The sequence below is a fragment of the Amblyomma americanum genome, chromosome 2 (assembly GCF_052857255.1).
Source record: "Amblyomma americanum isolate KBUSLIRL-KWMA chromosome 2, ASM5285725v1, whole genome shotgun sequence".
Lineage (NCBI taxonomy): Eukaryota > Metazoa > Arthropoda > Arachnida > Ixodida > Ixodidae > Amblyomma > Amblyomma americanum.
Genome location: NC_135498.1, coordinates 112110274 through 112130490, shown reverse-complemented (window position 1 = coordinate 112130490; position 20217 = coordinate 112110274). Strand labels below are relative to the sequence as shown.

Genomic DNA, 20217 nt, shown 5'->3' with positions numbered 1-20217 from the left:
ATTAGACTAAAGGGGTTTGAAGCGCGTCGTAAAGAATATTATTTGGAGCATAAAAAAGAAAGGGAGGTATATTTGTTAAAATAGATAAAGAGGTATACGCTTCTGCAGTGGAGTGGCTGCTTTTCAGGTTTGTTGCTAAGAAAGCAGTGAAACGATCACAGTATAAATAAGAACAGCAACAAGAATGATATTGGAAAACTAGGAAATTAGCGCCATATGGCAAATATTTACTTTATGTCAGCTCTTGAAATGTTTTTCGTTAGTTTGTTTGCAACCCTGTGCTTCAAGTGTCACCGCGAATGATATGCATACGGGCACCAGATGCAAACACGTGTCTCAAGGCAGTAACCGGAAACCTGTCGGCAAACATTGAGAAATAAGGTTACAGAACGGACGAATCAGGTACAGCGGGTGACATGAAATCCATGGCGGCGCCATTGCATCAGATACCCGGAAGTCGTCGGCGTAATTGCCTGTCAGATGTCCTCGGCTTTCAAAATTAGATACGCTTTGGCTTTCAAGAGATTTCAAGACAAGATTTCAAGACATTTTACATACATTTTTAGTCTTGTGCCCACCATTCCGTCTTTACGCTTGCGCTCGTTGTTGCCTCCACGTGATTGGTTGTAGCTTTGGTTTTTATGGTTGCATCTATAGCCTTTTTTACCGTGTTTCTTTTCGGTACCACCTTCATTTTCATTTGTTCCAGCTTTGGTTTAGGTTTGTGGTTGTTGTTGAAGGTCACGTAGCAACCTGCTTTTTTAACGTCGGATGGGACGTTTTCTTTGTTTCTTTGCCTCTGCCCTTGTACCAGCACGTGCATCATATAGTTCAGTGAATGATGAGATTCTACGCAGGTAATAGCTCTTGTTTGTGCTCTGTGTTGTTGCTAGGTAGTGGTGGTGGAGGGTATAAAAAGACAATTTGTAATTTTTCGTACAAAAGTTCGAAGTCGGCGCTTGTGTGCGTGTCCCTTACATACTTGTTTCGTAATACTAATAAATCACTGTCCTCTCTTCCGTTCAAATGAGCACCCCCTCCGCTTATCCGAGCTATTGTCAAGTGCAGTTTGTTGCACCTTCGCGTGGAACCAGCTTCCTCGGTTCCCACCAGCAGGCGCGGCACTTCCTCCGGCGCTTCATACCATCACCACCCGAAGCCGGGTTTTCAAGAGATCACACTACTATTGCTAGCTCAACAAAATGTTGTATACTTTGTCCACGTCCACGCCATTGCTACCACTGCTGTAACAGACGTAGGTGCATAAGGGCCGTAGAATGTGCTTTTCACCTTCGGAATGTCTTTCCGGATAAGTACCAAGGAGCGACAGCAAGTGGCCGTTCGGAGACGCAGCGCCTTCAGAGGTCCATGTTGACGCTCGCTCTCTTCCTTGCCATTGAACACAAGCTTCGGTGGCATTCTACGTGTTCGCGATGGTCGTTGCCCGAGGTCCTTGCTATTGGCAATCCTCAACACCTAGATGTAATAATACAGCAACAATATGTGGCACTTAGCATCCCGAAGCGATTCATGATCTATGAGGCGCATTGTATAGTGGAGGGCTCCGGTTTAATTTTAACCACCTGGGGTTCATTAACGCGTGCTGACATAGCTCAGCACAGCGCCATTCTTTGCATCCACCGGTACGAGGCCAATGCGGCTGGGATTCGATCCCAAAGCCTTGGGTTTAGCAGCCAAATGCCAAAGCCGTTGAATGATGGATGGATGAATGGATATGGCTGAATCCTTTAAATCGGGCTGTGGCTCAAGCCTCCTAGCCATGACTTATGAAATTTTACTCTTGTCTTGATTTTAGCCACCAATCAGAAAATTTTCGCTTGGTTACTTCTACCCGCTTAAAATCTACTTTCCTTTCACTGTCCTAAGACCCCAATGCCTTGGATAAGTCAGCCCCGCTGCTTTCCACTGTAGGGTGAAGCCGTTTACAGCAAAGTATCAAGTGTTCAGCCGTTTCCTCCTGCTCACCGTACACAACGCACAACGACAGCGTCTGGCAAGCGCCGCCTAGGCGACATTTGTTTCGACTTTTCTACCGGGGGCCTCCAACGACAGCCGCGTATGTCGCGACGAAAAAAAGTCTTTGCGCAAGAAACGCGCCACATTCGAATGAAGCCGCACGAATACTTTTCGCTTTCCTTTGTGAACAACAAGGAAGGACCTGCGGTGCTATGGAGTCGGCCTCTTTCCTTTTCCGGTCACTAGCCGCTTTTAGACTGACGGCGACACGACCCTTTTGAGATTCCTGAACTCGCTGAGCCAAGTGGCCTGCAGTTTTCCGTCGCGCCACCGTGAATCTATCGGGAAGAACCACCAAGAGGCGTGTAAAACGAACTTGTCGTGGAGACCAGCGCTATGGTAAAGATGCATGCACACACATCGTCAAAAGAAGCTTCAGAGCGAATGCGTTTTGCACGACGATCATAACTGCAGCGCGAGAACAACGTTCAGATTAGGAAAACATGCGACACGCACACGGACGAACGCTCTTTAAACAAAACTGGTGGGCCGTTCGCGTTATGTGACATGCTTGTCAGGGTTAGTTGCTAAAGGGGTTATGTATTGTGGGACCTCTTTGTAAGCGGTTTAATAAGCCATCTAAGGCATTAAAAATTATGGCTCACATTAACCATTGGCCTGATTACCCTGTCGGAGCTAAGGCGAGGAAGAACCAGCTCCGACAGATTTGGTGACCCGGCTTTGAACACGCAACCCCATCCTCTTCCATGGATTCCGCTGGCTCTTCCACCCTGCCTACCGACGGCGACACGCCCCAGAACGCTCAGCCTCTGGTGCTTGGGTGGCCGCGTTCCAGCCAGTAAGCCTGCCGCCATTTTGGCCGTCATTAAGGCGAGGAAGAACTAGCTCCTACAACCCATAGACCATGTGACCGATTCGAATGCGTTACCAGGTCACTTTATGACCTCTCACCCTCTTTATTAATACCGGACTGTAAAACGGAGCGGAATGGGCAGTGGAAAGCGTGCCGGCCTTTGAGTTTTGTCTTTCCTTGGCGAGTTTGTGGCCTTCCATATTTCATGTCCCGCTCTCGGCAACAACGACAAAAAAAAAAACCGCAGTCGAATGCGACTGTTACGACTCATACATCACCGTGCCCCAACAGCGCACTCACTGCACGGTTGCCTTTCACCATGTGACCGGTTCGACAGTTTCCGCGGAAAAAGAAAAAAAATCGGTGCACAAACCGATGCACAAGCTACATCGCAGCAGCAGTCCCGAAGTGATTCATTTCCCGAGTCCACTTGCGAGTTAGCGCTTTTTCTGCCTCATTCTGAATTCTGGTTCTCTGTTCCGCCGCACTTTCCCCACCAGTCAAACATGAACCAACTAGCACACACAGAAGCTCCCCTTCTGAGGGTTTCTGAACAAGATGAACTTTTCTCTTCTTTCACCTCTCGGTGAGGCACGGGTTTATTTCTTCCAGTCAGGCGTTTGCTTCTGACAAGCTGTCGGGGCCGTCCCAATAACCAGTTGACGTCCTCACGTCACGCTTGTCATACTCGCGTTGTACTTCGCTCACGTGCCTGCAAGCGCCGTTTAATAGGGACGCTTCTGCTTGCCACACTAAAAGCTCGCATACGCGTGCGGTGCAGAGCCCAGCCTGCACAACGCTGCACGGAATTTGCAGACGCTGCAGGCACTATGCGATGAGGCCCCTCCGAGGCTAATCCCAGATCAGGCCTAATTGGATTGCAGCGAGACGGCGTAGAGGGCGGAGCGGCGTAGACAGGGTCGACGCGTGGAGTGAGTAAATTGCCGAAAGCGGCGTTTAGCGTACACCCAACTGGTGGTTTCGTCGCTGCCGCTGATGTTCCCTGATTGAGGCTCGGGTGCGGAGAGAGCGCGCGTCTTCGATGCGGCCGGGAAGAAACTTGAGGGGGGGGGGGGGGGGCGGAGTTCGGCTGAATACTGCAGTGACTGCGTTAAGCAAGGCGAGAGTAGGCACGGGTGAGCTGAGCTCTTTTCGCGCTCTCTACTAGCGTGGGAAAAGAAAACTAACAGACAGAAAAAAAGGAAGAGCGTAGTTGAAGGATTGTCGTGCACTACACAATGGGATTCGAATTTTTCCGACATTTTTTTCTTCGATGAAGCGGTGTTTTGAAATGAGAGGCTGGACGCCCTGTTTTGAAACTTTGCCCATCTCCCAAAACAGGACGAAAAGAATTGCGTGGCGGAGCATTTGTTTATTTTTTCTTGAGTGGCGGCAGCTAAGACCACCTGCTGCTCATATATGGTCTCTCATCATTATACTTGTGGCAGGCTTCGTTGGTTGCCTCAGTCAGGGCAGTTTGTTTTCCTGTCCGAATGACGGTATTTCTTTCTCGACCGGAACCTTAGGCTTTATTTATTTTACACAAATATCTGACATTAGTGTATATATTTCAGTGGTTATAGTGGTCTGGGGGGGGGGGGAGGCTATCTTCGGGTTGCTTCATCCGGTGTATAGTTTAAAGAATAGAGCATCCACGACTCTCCAAGTTGAGAAGGTGGCTTCTCTGTCCTTCCAGCTTTTTGTTGTCATAGTTATTTTCACTTTTACGCTGCTTAAAGTGCCGTGAAGGCATGTTCAAGAACATCCAATGCAATTTGCGCGAGAATCGCTTCACTGCCTTTTTAATATTATACAGAGCTCAGCTCACTAAGTGTCTCCTAAGTCTCATAAGCTTTCCCCCGTATAGCCCCACGCTCCGGCTCTGCTACTGAGCCTGGCAGTGCAGATATACTGTAAGAGCTTCGTTTTCGTACGTCTTATTATTCATCAGTCGCTAAAAGGACATGTGCGCCAATATTTTCTGATATATTGGAAACAAATTTAATGTAATTAAATTTCTTTCAACAGAGCTCGCAGACAGCCAGATGATTCATAATTTCGATAAGTAGTTAGCGCTTGTCCCAAGTCCTACTTCAGCCTTTTTGTTGGTTTAGCTTACAGTTGCGCTCTACTACTTATAGAGTCAACAATTCAGTTTATTTCTCCAAAGGTATGCACATGTCTGCAGCAGTTACTCAGGCAAAAGGCTGGGCGATTTACAACAGGAGCATTGTGCAGTTTAGAATTGACAAAAATTAAGGAAGCTTTTATGAAATGATATCTCTAAAGTACAGCGGCCAATGTATGGGGCACCGAAGGAAAATAAAGAGAAAATAGAGGTGCCACCTACAAGAAACCATAAGTATTATACGCAGTAGGCAAAAAGAAAAAAAATACAAGGACACCATAGAATAAATGTAAAAGCATGGCATGCGTAATAAAATTCCTACGTTCAAAAACAAACAGAGGGAAGATATGAACACTACGAAAGCACAAGAAAAAAGCCACAACTTAAGCGTGTATAGCATGACATATTAGATATAAAAGCAGTACCTCCGAATGCTGTCAGTGTTGCGATATTCTTTTTTACAGAGCTGTTGGCTAGTTATGAAGACGAAACACTGAATGGCAGATGATAAACGTAGTAAATGTTGCAAAGCCACAGAAAAAAAATTACATGCCTACAAAATAGTGTTTCAGTTGTTTAAAGAGACAGTGAGGACTTAAATTGGTCTGTGTATATATATTATATCATTCCAGCGACGAGGACGGTACTTCCATTCAGCAGTTCAGATTTAAGCATTTTGGTGCCACATTCATGTTGTAAATCCTGACGAAACTACTTCCGAATGCTGAGTGTACCTAGGAACTCTATGTCATCTGTATACAGCTCACTCCTGCTCGCACTGATCCTTGAAATATGTGTGGACATCTACGTGAACAAGGCAAAACAAACTCAGGCAATTCCAGCTCTTTGATGGGATCGCAAGAAACTGAAAAGCATCGTGAACGAGCTCAGCTCGTCCTTGCCTGTTTTTTCCAGAAACGCGTTGACGAGCCTAGCTCGTCCATGGCACAGAAGGGGCTAATGCCGGCACCTTCGGCTCGCCTTGTCCGCTAAATTTTGTCCTTCAGTTCGTCCACGCCACTAGAAAACGCCAGAAAAAAAAAACCATCAAATTAAATCCTATCTCATTTCGGGTTACGAACTAAGGCTCATTGGATGTGTAGCCGGAACCTAGTGGGCCGCTGTTAACTGCACTCTAAGTAGAAGAAAAAGTAAAAAGGGAGCGCTGTCCAGGAGAGCTTACTATATTAGTACTCCCATATAGGCGTATTCCTGTTTAGAGTGCATTTGACTACTGCCGCAGGGTGCTATCGGGAAAATAAAGTGTCCGGGACGCTGCAGATGCCATACTGGAACAAAGGTGCCATGCCTGTCAGGAAGAGCCTTACTTGACTGCCACATAATACAGAAGCGAAGCGCGGCCTTCACCACCAGGAGTTAGATGTGAATCCACCGGCTGACAGCGGAGCGACAGGATTTGGTTGCCGCTCGCGCGACCTGGCGACTTTTATCCTCTACACAGCTTCTGAACATTTCTAGAAGGACATAAATTATAAATTATTAAAACATTTCTGACTACAGCGAGCACAGGTAAGCGACGGCTTTTAGTTCAAGGCAGCAACCTTGCCAGACAGCAACGGAGGGTGGATGTTGCATAAACCACACACACAAGAAAAAGAAATTGGCCGCCTCGAATTTGAGGAAGAAGAAGTACAACGGGTCATAATAAATCACGAAAACATTTCCCAGTGTATAGCCTTCATAGGTAAGACCTTGAACTTAGCGACAGTTGTTTTTCGCTGTTTCTTTTGTCAGCACCTATTTTCTTTGGCCAACACTAGAGCCAATAGTTTAAAAAAAGGCGTCCTATGGCCTCACTGTTGTGTCACCTGACTGCGCGTTCTCGCATTCTAGAGACATTCTCCCGCAAAATATAACGCCGTGCATGACGTCACCGGATGGGGCGACACTGGTTCTGAGCTAAGTGACCCTAGAAACAACTCTGGCTGTAAAAAGATTCTCGCGCTATCGAATTAAAATAAAAAGAAGAAAAGCAGAAGGGGACTGAAGAGGCGAAAAGCGGATGGCGGGGTAAATTTGGGACAGCGTGCGAGAAATAAAGACAGCTAACAGTCACTTCTGAAGATGACAGCAAGCAAGGTAAATCGTATCGACTCCGAAAAAAGCTGGCATAGGTACCATGGATAATCTTTGAGAATGCGCCCGACTTTGAATTCAGTAGACTTCGGAAGACGCAGGCGAGGTCGATCACCGCGGGAACTCTTCTGTACAAAGGAGGTTGCCGCTGCAGATTGAAGTTAACTTGCGGAGGCGTGTGCGTCATGAGGTGCGATGTCAGCGGTCGAGATGTGGGGATAAGTTGTATGTAGATTTCTCCAAACACAAATCACAACGATATCAAAGATTTCAATGGCGGGGCCATTAAACAATACGGGAAAGCCGAGACCATGTATCGTGGCCAGATTGCACGTACCCGTCGTCAGTTGCGGGGACTTCAATGCCGGCGCCGAGCAACGCTGGTATCAGAAAAGTTAATGGATGAACTTCTCAGCGTCACGATAGTCAACAACCCTCTCAAACCGACTACCACAAGCGGCAGCTGCGTCGACTACATCTTCGGACAACACGTAGGTGCGGTAAGCATGAATTACGCGCCGTATACTTGAGCTCTCAAATTCCGTTTCAATGTCTGGTCTTCAATTTTTACGTACTTGCGGGTCGTTGCATCCAAAAGGCAATTGAAAAATTTTGGCGGGTATTGAAGAATTCGGTCGCATCGCTTTAATTAATTTAAGAACGGATCGCATTATATTTGAGATTTAAGGCCGTACCGGCGAACGTCGCCAGCTGGACGCGGTAAATTCGGGAGCTTGCCAGGCCGCGTTTTGTCCTTTTTCTAAACGCGTGGCGCCCTGGAAAATGGAAACGCGCCAGCCGACAGTTCGCGTTGAAAGGCAGTCTCCGAAAAACGTGCACAAAATGGGAGAATGATAGTGATGGTATCGAGCCGGCCAAGTTCTACAGCGATGCGGTCGTGATCCTGCCGTTAATAAGCACAGGGGAGGACTTGGAGAGTTTAATGCGACCTTGGCCCATGGAGACGGTGATTGATGAGCACTGTTGCGAAACGACGGTGATAGGCTTTTCAGATCTTTTCATCAGTCTCAGATTTCTTCATCGCTTGAGCAATCTGCTTAAGGTATTGCTCACGCCCCTCCTCGCTACGCACTCCTAAAGGTTTATATGCTTGGCGCTAACACGCAGCTGTAACTAAATCTGCCTCTCGCGGGAGTATTATCTTAGCAATGAGATACAAGGGACAGTTTTCGAGCTAAGCCTTGCTGAGATAAAACAGCCGTCTTTGTTCGTTCGCGTAACTACGAAGTGCAAAAGTTAGCATACATTTACATGCATATCAGAAATAAAAGGAATGAGATAGCGCTCACTAAAGACAAAGAAATATGGGCGCAAATTTATCAGAGTGTACGAAAAAATGGAATAATATTTAAACAGTTAAGCTAGAAAACAACACACCGTAGGCTTCAAATTTTAAAAGGATTTCAACATTGATTTCCCATAGTAATGGGAATGCTAACAAGCGGTAGGCTTTCAAAGCAACACATAGCACGGAAACGCTGCAGTTCGAAGAAAATAAAAGAAGGCAAATAAACAAACACGAAACGACATTGGTCATTGGACATTTTATTGGACATAATCTCCAGGCTCTTCTGCTTCAACCCATTAAAGACGGATATCTTACAGACGCCTTTTTGTTTCTCTGTTCGGGCATCTAGTTCAGTCCAGTCTGGCAGCATGCGTGCAGCAACAGAACCATTTAAAAACATCGTTTTTGCAATGAAACAGGAGCAATATCAGACAATTTTTGTTTTAGCTTAGAATCCTGAAGAAAACATAAAATGATTGCTTCATAATTGCTTAAACATCAAACCCAAGCTGAAAGCGCTTTATCCCTCCGACAGGCGGGCGCCCAAAATTTTGGACTTTAATTTAGGCTCGTAACGGATACTGTGGCATACTTGCTAGAGATAAACATATTTTCATTATTTCATTCCAATAAAGTTTCAAGACTGAACGGTAGTGGAATGATACAAAACACTATTTTGCAGTATGCAGTACGAATATAGTAATTATGAGCCATTTTTGTGCAAAGAATTTTGTTTTCCTTGACGAGTGCCGGAATGATGATTCATTCCATATAACTTTATAATAACAGTATTAAGCGGATACGAATCTTAGTTTGTGCATTGCGGGGCTTTAGTGTCTCGAAGCGACTAAGGCGCAGTTTTGATAACGTTATTCATGAAAAACTGTCTCTTAGAAGTAATAAGGAAAACCTGAACATGCATCGTGATGGATGGATGCAAAAATCAGCGAAGCATAGGCATATGCACAGTATGTAGATTTAATGGCTCGAAGCTGCACATAAACTGTGAGGGACGCTGTAGTGTGGAACTTCGGATTATTTAGGAGCAATTGTTGTTGTTTAACGTGCACTGACAACGCACAGAGCATGGCGGTCTTTGACATTTGTATCTATCGAAACAAGGCCGCCGCAGCCAGAATTCGATTCCAGGAGCTTCTGCTCAGCAGCTGAACGTCAAGGCCCCTTAGCCACTGGGGCGGCTTCTGTGTGCACTGAGATTTCCAAGTTTTCACTCACATCTGCCGTACGTACGCAGTAGAAGCTCGCCAAAGTGCACTTGGCGGGTAGGCTAGAACTAGGTAGTTAGTGCTCGAGATTGGGTAAAAGTTTGCCTATACTCGTGAGCTTAAAAAAAATAAAACTCAGCAAATGTTATTGATTATAAAAAAAGAAGTCAGGACGCGAGTTTTCAATCTGTCCGCGAAGCGCAAAATTAATTCACTTCCGGCTAGGGGCCTTCTAACAACAGCGTCGGGATCGAAGGAGGGCCCAGCTCGGGGTGCCGGCTTGTCCACGTCGCTATGTGTTTGCGATTTACGGACCGACCAAATGAGAACATTATCTCGAATTCGCTGGCTGGCTCGTTCATCGATTGTACGGAGATGAAACTCGCCCAGATTGGTTCGTGACTTATAAGGAGAGCCACTTTTTATGTACCAGAAATACTGGCGATATTTGCGTCTGTTTTCCTCGGCATAGCCGCTTTGGTAGGTGTTGCCTGCAATTGTCTAAACCGTACTTCGAAAGGTAATGCTTTCCCCAGTTGTTTTTTGTTAGTTGCATAAAGAATATTCCGCAAAAAAACAATGTGATGCATGGCGTGTTCGGTATGAGGCGCGGGTGCTTTGGGTTTCGAATTCACAGAAGAGAACGCGACTAACTGGGCGTGGCTGTTCAGGATTGCCATGGCTATAACAAATGATGCGTAGATAAAACAAACAGTTCACAATATAACGCCGGCTGATGAGCGAAATCTTTATTGGCAAAGTGGCTAGTGTATATATTGCACTGGTGACCACGAGGAGAAGAAAGCGCACATATATCACTCGCCATAATGCCGTTGCAGCGTTCGCACGTATACTAACGTTCTGCTTCCAAGAAACACCTATACACAGAGTTCAGCGTCTCTTCAGGCGGATTTTCTTCATTCTTGCGAAAACATAAAAAGTTTCACGAAACAGAAGGTTGATATGTGCAGTTGCATTGTGATGCATGATTAATGATCGATGATGTATGTGTATGATCCTGTATTCTTTTGTTAGTTTCCTGTGTGAGATCCTGCCAGCCAGCCTGAAAATTAAGATTTTAGTCGACAGTCAGTACTGTTTTCTTTTTGTTTGTTTCATCTGCTTCTGTTATGCTGTAGCTACAACACATAAAAGACAGGCCAAAAAACTTGTAACCAGCGTATGCGACTAGCCGGTCGAATATTGCCCGGGCCCCTGTCCAGACCGATTATTATTAATAGTCAGAGAGAAAGCGCCTTGATTAATAACCTCGCACGACTCCCAGTTACAACTTAACAACTTGGTTTACACCGCAACACTTGACGTCCTGCTGTAAAAAACAGCAAAACGGTACGCGGACCGACGTTATGCTTAATAATAATAATAATTAGCTGGACCGCATGCCTTGCACAGGCGTAAAGATTGAGACTGCAATACGTCTGGCTGCAGTAGGCAGCTGCGTCAATGCTAGGCCTTCTGGCGACGTTCTGGGACCTGCGGAACATTGTAACGATCAGCTACAAGGTCGCAGTTTTTCACAGCCATCAGAAGGGCGTAAACGTTTTGCGGGGCTAATAACAGTAAGCATTTTCTAGCTCCTCTCCCTGCAGTGATGTGCGATAGATTCGAGAGTTGTAGCCTCCTGTTCAGCGGCGCTCTTGTCACTTTAATGAGCCCTGTCACAGCTAAAGATGTTAATGACTTGAAATGGGCTACTTTTTATCACTTTTTTAAAGACTAATACCCATATTGTTTAACTAGTGATCAAGGAATTGGAATGTTCGCTTCACGTGAGAACTTTTAATAGAGGATTGCACTAGTATAGTATGCGTCTAGTGCTTACGCTGCAAGCTGTGACGATCAGGTAATAATCATGCTGTCTTAATGTGATGTTTTTAGTTTTTAGTAAAATATATTCCGAGAAGATAAAGGTGTACCGCAGCAGAACTAAAGCAGCAATGGCACCACATTTGCCAGTGGCTGCTGTAGGAATCTTCTCGTAATATTACCGTCAACTGAAGGCAAGCTATACTTTGTTAATTTCTTACAGAGTTAGGTTTTATAGGAAGGTCGTCTTCAATTCACGCTGGCCATTGTCACCCTCACGGGTCGCCGACCAGCTAAGAGAGGCATTTATGTTGGGCGAGAGCACCCCCACTCTCTACATCCCTATTTCCAATCCCTCCCCTTACCCCTCGCTTGGTTAGTGCACCCGGCTGCTCCAATATTCTCAGCAAAAAAAAAAAAAAACTAGCCGTGGCTTCAGTCTGCTATCCCTAGTAAAACGAATGGAAGATCTCGCGGAGTGCCACGGACTGACTACTAGAGGCGCATCCAGCTGGCGTGCGATATATAGGGCAAGCGAGTCACGTGGATACGACAGGAGGAGTCACGTGGCCTGCGGAGCTGTGAGGCCCACCGGGCCGGCGGTCGGAGGAGGCGGCGAGGCGAGCGGCGCAGTTGGGACGAGTCACGTGGTACGGAGTGTGGTATGACGTCATGCCACACCTCCGGTATAGTGGCCACAGCGCGACGCCAGTGACCTTCAGAGTTGCGGCACGGAGAGTAAGAGCTTCCGCTCTTAAAAATCGACAACTATCTACTCATGTACAAAGCTGCCCGGCTGACCATCCGACTACCATCCTAGGCACGACCATGCTGCTGTCACCATGTCCTGGACTCATCCTCCGACAAGGGCCAACTTAGGCAGCCGAATTAGAACCGGAGGCTATAACCCGAACCGTGATGCAGGGTACATACACTTATCTTCAGCTACGTATCCGCGCTGCATCTCATAGGATACTGCGGCTGTTTCTCTGTCATCGTTTCATGAGCAGTTCAGTGGCAGCGCCAGTTATACTTGGCGTCATCATTCTATAATTTTTAGAACCAACTGGAGCTCATCATTCGTATTATCTTGAGGGGTGTAAGCAGCTATAATTCCAGAGTCATATGGCTCTTTGCGTTCCGTCATCCGCATATATCACCAAAATTGTGATGCATCCGTTTGTCGTACAGATTTCCGGATGGTGTCATACGGTTTCTCGTTGCATACAGCTTGCACGTACTAGTGAAATTGTAGGCTAGCTTGCGACAGTTGGTTGGTTGGTTTTTCAGGAAAGGAAATCACGCAATAACTGTCTCACCTATCTCGGCTGACACTCGAACTGCGCCGTAAGGGAAGGAATAAAGGAGGGAGTGAAAGAAGAAAGGCAGAAAGGGTTGCCGTAGTGGAGGTCGCCGGATAAAATTTCGACCACCGGGGGATCTTTAACGTGCACTGATATCGTACAGCACACGGGTGCCTTTTGTGTTTCGCCTCCATCGAAACGCGGCCGCCGCGGTCGGGTTCGAACCCGGGTACTCTGGATCAGTAGACGAGCGCCTTAACCCCTGAGCCACCGCGGCGTGTGCAACAAGGATTCTAACCCACGGCATATGTTCCTTCAATTATATGCCTTCCCAGACTTTTATATGAAATTTGTGATGCAATCGTTCGTCGTACAACGTTCCGGACGGTGTGGTGTCATACGCGCGCACGCGTGTGTGGGTGGTGTCGTACTAGAAAAAAAAAATAGCTCATCGCCTGAAATAAACTCAGTTCACAAACCGCAACCAAACGTTCACAGCCTTGCGTTCCACTGCTCAGAAGAACCTTGAGAGCTGGCGGCGCCACAAAACACGTCTATATTGTTTGGTGCAGATACTTCATCAGCGCTTTGTACCGACAGACGAATTGGTCGATGAATAAGCGATGCGTACAGTCGCCTGTCATACTCCCATAATATGTCTCTTTTCCCAAGCAGAGCAAGCGCAGAAAACTTTTCAGGCACAAAAGTTAACGGAACGACTTTCGCATGGCATATTGTCTGCCTTAGCATGAAGAGCTATGTGTTCAGCCGGATACGCGTGCCAACGCTTAATGGAGACAGATTGCCGAGAAACAACGGAAAGAACGAAGCATGAACTGCTGATCGATTCACTCGTTCACCGAGACAGGCGTATGAAACTCATTCACCGTGGCAGGCGTATGAACAGATGAGCGCGTACACGTGCTTGCGAAGACGATCCTAGGCATAATGACACGGGGCAATCAATTCGTCGATTCTCAGTGGAGGGCCGAGGAGAGAGCGAAGTAAGGCGCAGCGTACTCACGGGCTGGCATCGTTTGAGGGTCACCAAGTATGGTGTTCTATTGTCATTACGCAATAATAATCCGCATGCGAGTTTCGCGTTCACGAAAATTAGGAAATCACAATTTGTGCCGAAGCCTGAAAGGCGTTCATATACTATTTCCGCGGTGCTCCTCGCCACTGTCTTGACGACTGATCGCTATCATCGCATCGAGTGCACCTCAAAGCAACAAACACGTAACAGTGCAAATGCAAGACCAGAAGTTGGATCCAACCCGCCGCGGTGGCTCAGTGGTTAGGGCACTCGACTACTGATCCGGAGTTCCCGGGTTCGAACCCGACCGCGGCGGCTGCGTTTTTATGGAGGAAAAACGCTAAGGAGCCCGTGTGCTGTGCGATGTCAGTACACGTTAAAGATCCCCAGGTGGTCGAAATTATTCCGGAGCCCTCCACTACGGCACCTCCTTCTTCCTTTCTTCTTTCACTCCCTCCCTTATCCCTTCCATAGCGGCACGGTTCAGGTGTCCAAGGATATATGAGACAGATACTGCGCCATTTCCTTTCCCCAAAAAACCAATTATTAAGTTGGATCTAAGCGGAGATCAACGGCAATAACACGGCGCTCCTTCCACGCTGTCCATACTCGCGTGCCGCCCAACTTACTAGCTTCCTAAGCGGCAAACCTGAACTACCAACGACCCTCCAGTTTCCTGTGGGGCGCATGCTGCGGAAATTACCGGAAGTGAAGTCAATACCGGAAACTATGAAGAATTAGCTGACCGGATAACGGTCCGCTCTGCGGCAGAGCGGAGCAGGCGCTGAAGTGCGCATACGCAGTACGCTCGTTCCCTAGCGGGTCAGCGGAGCGTCGTGTCGTACGGAAACGTCTCGGGACTTCCGGTTAGTTGAAAATGGTTGCCTCCAGCTTGATGGTCGCGCCTGCGAGCACTTTCATGTTTCGCTGTCCCAAGGGCACAGTGCCCCGACTAAAGTGCTTCAAAATTGACAAGGATTTCTGTTTGCAATGGGACGTCGTTGCGGTGAATCCTTTCGAGAGGCTCTGTGCACATGTAGAGGCGGATGCCAGAAAAAGTTATGGTCGCAGTGAAGCGCGATTTGGCGTCGCTTGATTTGAAGAACCGCGTAGACCTCCTTACCGGCTACTTTTGGCAGGAAGCAAATTAAATTTGAGTAAAGAAGACACTACCTTCACGCCTGTCTAAATTTATTTTGCAAATCGGTGGATATTCGCGCACTCATATGCAAAAGGGTTCCCCTCGACACGCTGGAAACGTTTACAATTCAAAGAGATCGTCGATTTTTCTCCACTTTATACGAGACAAAGGAAACGGATACTGCCGGTGCCTGAATTCTTGTTTCGCGCAGCGTAAGAAGCAAGAAAAACACTGTAATAGCGGCTGGAAGCAGCCACTCACATGAACAACACAGTGCGGCATGGTCTCCGGCAGGTTGACTGCTTCCCCTGCGATGGGGTTCGAGACCAAGACCCACTTCTGAGCTACGATGAGCCTGAAGCGCTCATCCGCGGCGATGGTCAATGTCCTTTTGACGTAAAGAACAACAGCAAAAAAATCCCCGGACATCACTCGCCATTTAAGACCATTATATGATGAACATAGTTTGTAGTTAAAGAGAGTCACCGAATCACCATGACCGCTAACTTGTAGAAGGCTGCCTGTAAGTAAGTTTGTTGCGAGCTGCTAACGTCGTTCGTTACTTATGTGGCGGCGTGATACTGGTGGTGTGCAGTTCTATAGTGACAATAATAATAATAATAATAATATTAATAATAATAATAATAATAATAATAATAATAATAATAATAATAATAATAATAATAATATTAATAATAATAATAATAATAATAATAATAATAATAATAATAACGCCTTTATTTTCCATCATTGTGATGAGGGAGGTGGCGAGAAAAAGCCGGACAATCGGCTTTTACTGAGTATGGTTTCACGGAGTAAGGTGTAATCAAAGTACACTTTCGTGGATTAATTTTTAGAATTCGGGTACAATTCAACCGCCCCTTTAGTACCTAAACTAGGCCCGATGTGTAGGATGCAGGCTGCAGAGATGTGCAGACTCGCGGTGTTGCACTACCTGTACTCACTCACCGTCAGGCTGAACTCACCAAATCAGTGGCCGTACTTTTGCTCCTTCAGCAGGGGACCCCGAAGAGAGAGGCCCCCACCAGCACAACAGAGCGCCGAGCCGAGACAGGAATAAAGAGGCTTTTATTGCAACAAAAAACTTGGTTACCCTCGTAACAATGCACGTCGCCGGGAGAGGTCGACCCCGGTTATTTTTTTCATCTTTTTCTTCTCGTTCCATTTACCCGCACCTTTCTTTTGCTACCCGTATCGGCAGACTGCCGCTCCTGGCAAAGCGGCAGATCCCTAAACGATTCACAAACGTGACTCGCGTCTAGCTGCGTCCGCAAAGAAAATTGGAGCACACAGCGCGTGGTGGTTTGCACATCAGGAGGTGCACGCAACAGCAAGGGGAGAGGGAACATGACCAGAAGCTGACTGATTCACGTACTGAATGCAAACATGCACGCGTGGAGAAGTAAGCACGCAGGAAAATAATGAAGTTATACAAGCGACGCTGACGAGAATGATAATGGTACAGCGGCCGGCATTAGAGGAGACAATGGGGGCCGTGAGTGTATGGCGCGGGCGTAGCGCTATGGCGGCAACGCCTATGCCATTCTGATTGAGCCTACGCTGGCTTGAAAAGCAACACGCGTCGACGCCTAAAGCGGTTGCCTGCCGCGATTGAGCGCGAAGATTTCAACCCTTGGGCGGGACACTATGTCGGGTGGGGGCGATGCGCTGTGGACTGAAGAGACGCTGGAACCAAGGCGCTCGGAGAAGCCTGCGCATGAAAAAGGAAACACGGAAAAGGCATCAACACTGTGAGCTCGTAGTTTCCAGATCATTTCAAGGCGACAGCAAGGCAAATGCAAAAACAATCAATCAATCAATCAATCAATCAATCAATCAATCAATCAATCAATCAATCAATCAATCAATCAATCAATCAATCAATCAATCAATCAATCAATCAATCAACCAATCAACCAACCAACCAACCAACCAATCAATCAATCATCTAAATAATGGACCACACCACGTGACAAAGGACGAAACAGGGTAGTGCTCAAATTGGAAATAATCAGGTAATTTGCCGGCAGGCTTTACCCTCTTAACAAAGGAAGCGAGATTAAGAAATTGACGTGGCGTGTTTAAGACAAGAATTACCTCTGATCCGCCACTGAGTCTTCAGCACTGCCCAGTAATTGCTTTGGTGTTTTGCATTCACGCTGCGGCTTATTCAATGCCACCAAGTATGGTGTCACAATGTGTCACACAACGATGTCGATGCGATGGCATATTCCGCGCGCCTTCAGGCGTGCATCGGGTGACCCTTCTTGAGATCTGGACCGGCTTTCCAGACTGTCGTTGCTACGCAGGAGAGCGGGCGAACCATGCGAGACTGATGTAAGTGCAGCACGAATATCAAACACTGAAAGGTTATCAATGATCACCATGAGTTTCTGGTTCGTTATTGGTCGAGGTTCATTTGACGAACTTGGCAGCCTGGCAGCTCCCCCCCCCCCCCCCCCCCCTATTTTCTTTTCTGTGCGGATGGAAGCCGTACTGAGCGTGCTGTGAGATCTGTTGGCATAGCTGTGTGCTAATTTCCCTTCATTTTCTTGTGCATGTATTTTCTATAGCGTTACGGCAAGTTTTATAATGTTAATTTCTGCGAAATTGCTTTGTGTCGTCAGTACATCAGCGTTGAAGAGGAGGGGAATTACGAAAGGAGTATAAGTGGGAAACAGGGAAAGAAAGAAGAATCACTGTTTTTCTCCAAGTACACGTCTTTAATGCGAGAGATAATATAATGAAAGCACACTTTTTAACGTCCTTCACATTGCCTGTTTGGGGATTGATCTCAGGTTTGTATTCATCCGCACATCCGGAAAACTTCAGGTGACGAGGGATGAGGTGTGCACAACAAACCGCTTTCAGCGAAACTTATCATGGGCCGTCTTATGAACCTTAGGAAGGAGAAATAAAGATTTTCTAAACACCCCGTCTGCACACAGTTTGCTCCTTCGTGTTTGTAATGACACGTACATTTTTGCAAGTATTTTCATGGCGGAAAGGAGGCTTCATCTCTCTTTCCGTCCAACGAAATCCTCTAAGGCGCCTTTAGACACGAGTCTCAAGAGTGCCGATAGGAGGAAAAAAAAAAGAGGAAAGATTCCCATCACGCGTTGGCGTGTGGATAGGAGGTCACGGAAATCAGCTACCCAGTCGGCTGAGTGTGAGTGTTTCGCCTCGCTCGTTGCTACGGGTGAAGGATTCGTGCACGTCAGTCACGTTGGACGTGCCCGATGCAGGCTCAATAAACGTGACGCAGGCTCGAGACACGAGCGTCGCTGCAGGTGCACCTTAGTGGTGGGAGCAAATAAACTTTTGGCGGACTCTCTAGTCCCTCTAGAGGAATTGTGTGTGGACAGGAAAGAAAAAAGAGAGTTTTGATGGACTCTGTTGAATAAGGAAACGACACTGACGCACTCTATGGCCATGTACCAAGGTTGATACTGTGCCTTGCTTTTTTTTTCTGAGCTCCTACTAGCCTTGTAGGCACATTTGTCAAGCGTTGCGGCGTGAGTTCACTGTAAATATTTATCCCCGCATGCCCCTTGAGAACGTGCGAACGCTTATGTTCCGGTTTTGTTACTGCTCAGGCTTCGATGAGACCTGGAGGTGCCACATGTAAGGAGCGTTTCGGTGGGCGGCTCATTCTAGTGCCGAAGCAACCAGTCGTAAGAGAAAAAGATCATATGAAGGCACTAAATCTGCCAAAATTTTCTGTTGCATGAAGCTGTAAGCTGTAAAACTTCTCGTTTACTTTAACTAGAAATGTGTTATTTAAAAATAAGCAGCGACGTAAATAACAGGCCTAGGTACATCACTCAATATTTTACAATGTTTTTAAGCAGCGATAAGGTGAATTTGGACCGACAGAGAGGCTTGCCTAATGAAAGCAATAAAACTGCTTTCCTGAAATTACATTTTTTTTTTCCAGTTTCTCTCAAGCAGAACTGCCCTGTAAACTCACCCGGCGCACATAATCTCCTTCCTCCATCCTGGCTGCCATTTTTTAAAATTATTTATTAACGTGTGGTCTATAACTGAATTCCTTGTCATACCGCAGACTGTGCTTCAGCGAAGGAAGTGTGTAGGTATAGAAAGAAATGCCGCTGCAAAGCCAGTTGGAAGATTTTGCCAAATAAAGCTAAGAAGCCTACAGAATAAGCAGCCAAGTAGAGACCAACATCGCTACCACAGGTTAATGACCTTTGTTATATAAAAAAAAAAGCTGGTATCCGGTTCCACAAGTATGCCAGGTTAGCAATTATGAAGCGTTTTCCAGGCCGGAAATATTTTTTTTTTATCTCGAGGTTTGCTGAGCAAGAATATGTGTGTTTATATCTTTTGGAAGTCCGAAATAGAGAGAAAAAAAAGATAAAAAGAATTTTTTGATGATTGGGAAGTGAGGGAAATAACTCTGGCTCTAAACGCTGGTTTTATGCATTAATAATTTTATTTTTTCTCGGCACCACGAGTACGTTCTAAAAAGGACAAAGGAAAGCGGTTCCATGGCTGCTTGAGACCTCTTAGTTCCTTTGCGGCATTTCTTGCCGCCACTTCCAAAACATCACCGTGAAGGGAGTAAATGGAGGATAACATGAGACATTGCTCAGTAAAATTTATAAAGGACATCATTACACATCGTGCGTCTCATCCAGGCATCACAGAACTGAAAAAGCTTTTTGAAACAAACCGTACGGAAGTGTGAGTTCAGTGGCTGCAGATTGCTGCTGTACAGTAAATGAGGAAGTAGAATAAGTTTTGCCTACTAAAATGCGCAGAGAAATTCGGGTGCAGCGTTGAATTCCTTCGGATCGAAGTTTCAGGCTGTATTTGACTTTTCGATGGCGCTGTCTAGGCTGCAGTGCAGCTTCAAACACCTTCACAAGTGGTCAGCTGCGTTACACCGTATTCACCTTGTAGACAGTCAGGTGACCAAGATGTTTTGCAGTGCCCACGCGCCATTCTTAAGTCCCGGGACATACACTCTAAACAGAAAGGAGTAAAAAGGGTGTAAGCTCTCCTCTAATGCACAGCCTTTTATAGAAGTGAGTGCGCTAGAGGACAGCTTACGTATTTTTTACTCCCTTACAAGCGTATTCATGTTTAGAGTGCAACATGGTTCTCATGCCCTTGCAACTTAGAGAAGGCGTGTCTGCTATGTTCACGAGTATGCAAGAATGCATGCCTATTCTGTCTAAGGTATTTGTCGAACTTTCTTCACTGCACTTGCATAATATTCTCTGCACGCAAAGGTTTGGAAATGCCTACTTC

The 20217-nt window shown here is 46.4% G+C and overlaps 1 protein-coding gene across 2 annotated transcripts in view; it reads right to left on the bottom strand.

Moving 5' to 3' along the window:
* Positions 1-15992: 15992 nt before the first annotated feature.
* LOC144118974 (uncharacterized) overlaps positions 15993-20217 on the bottom strand; it is a 140802-nt gene continuing 136577 nt past the window's right edge. For both annotated transcript variants that reach the window (XM_077651733.1, XM_077651732.1), the window contains exon 4: positions 15993-16651. The gene's annotated coding sequence lies outside the window, so the exon portion shown is untranslated. The remainder of the gene's footprint in view (positions 16652-20217) is intronic.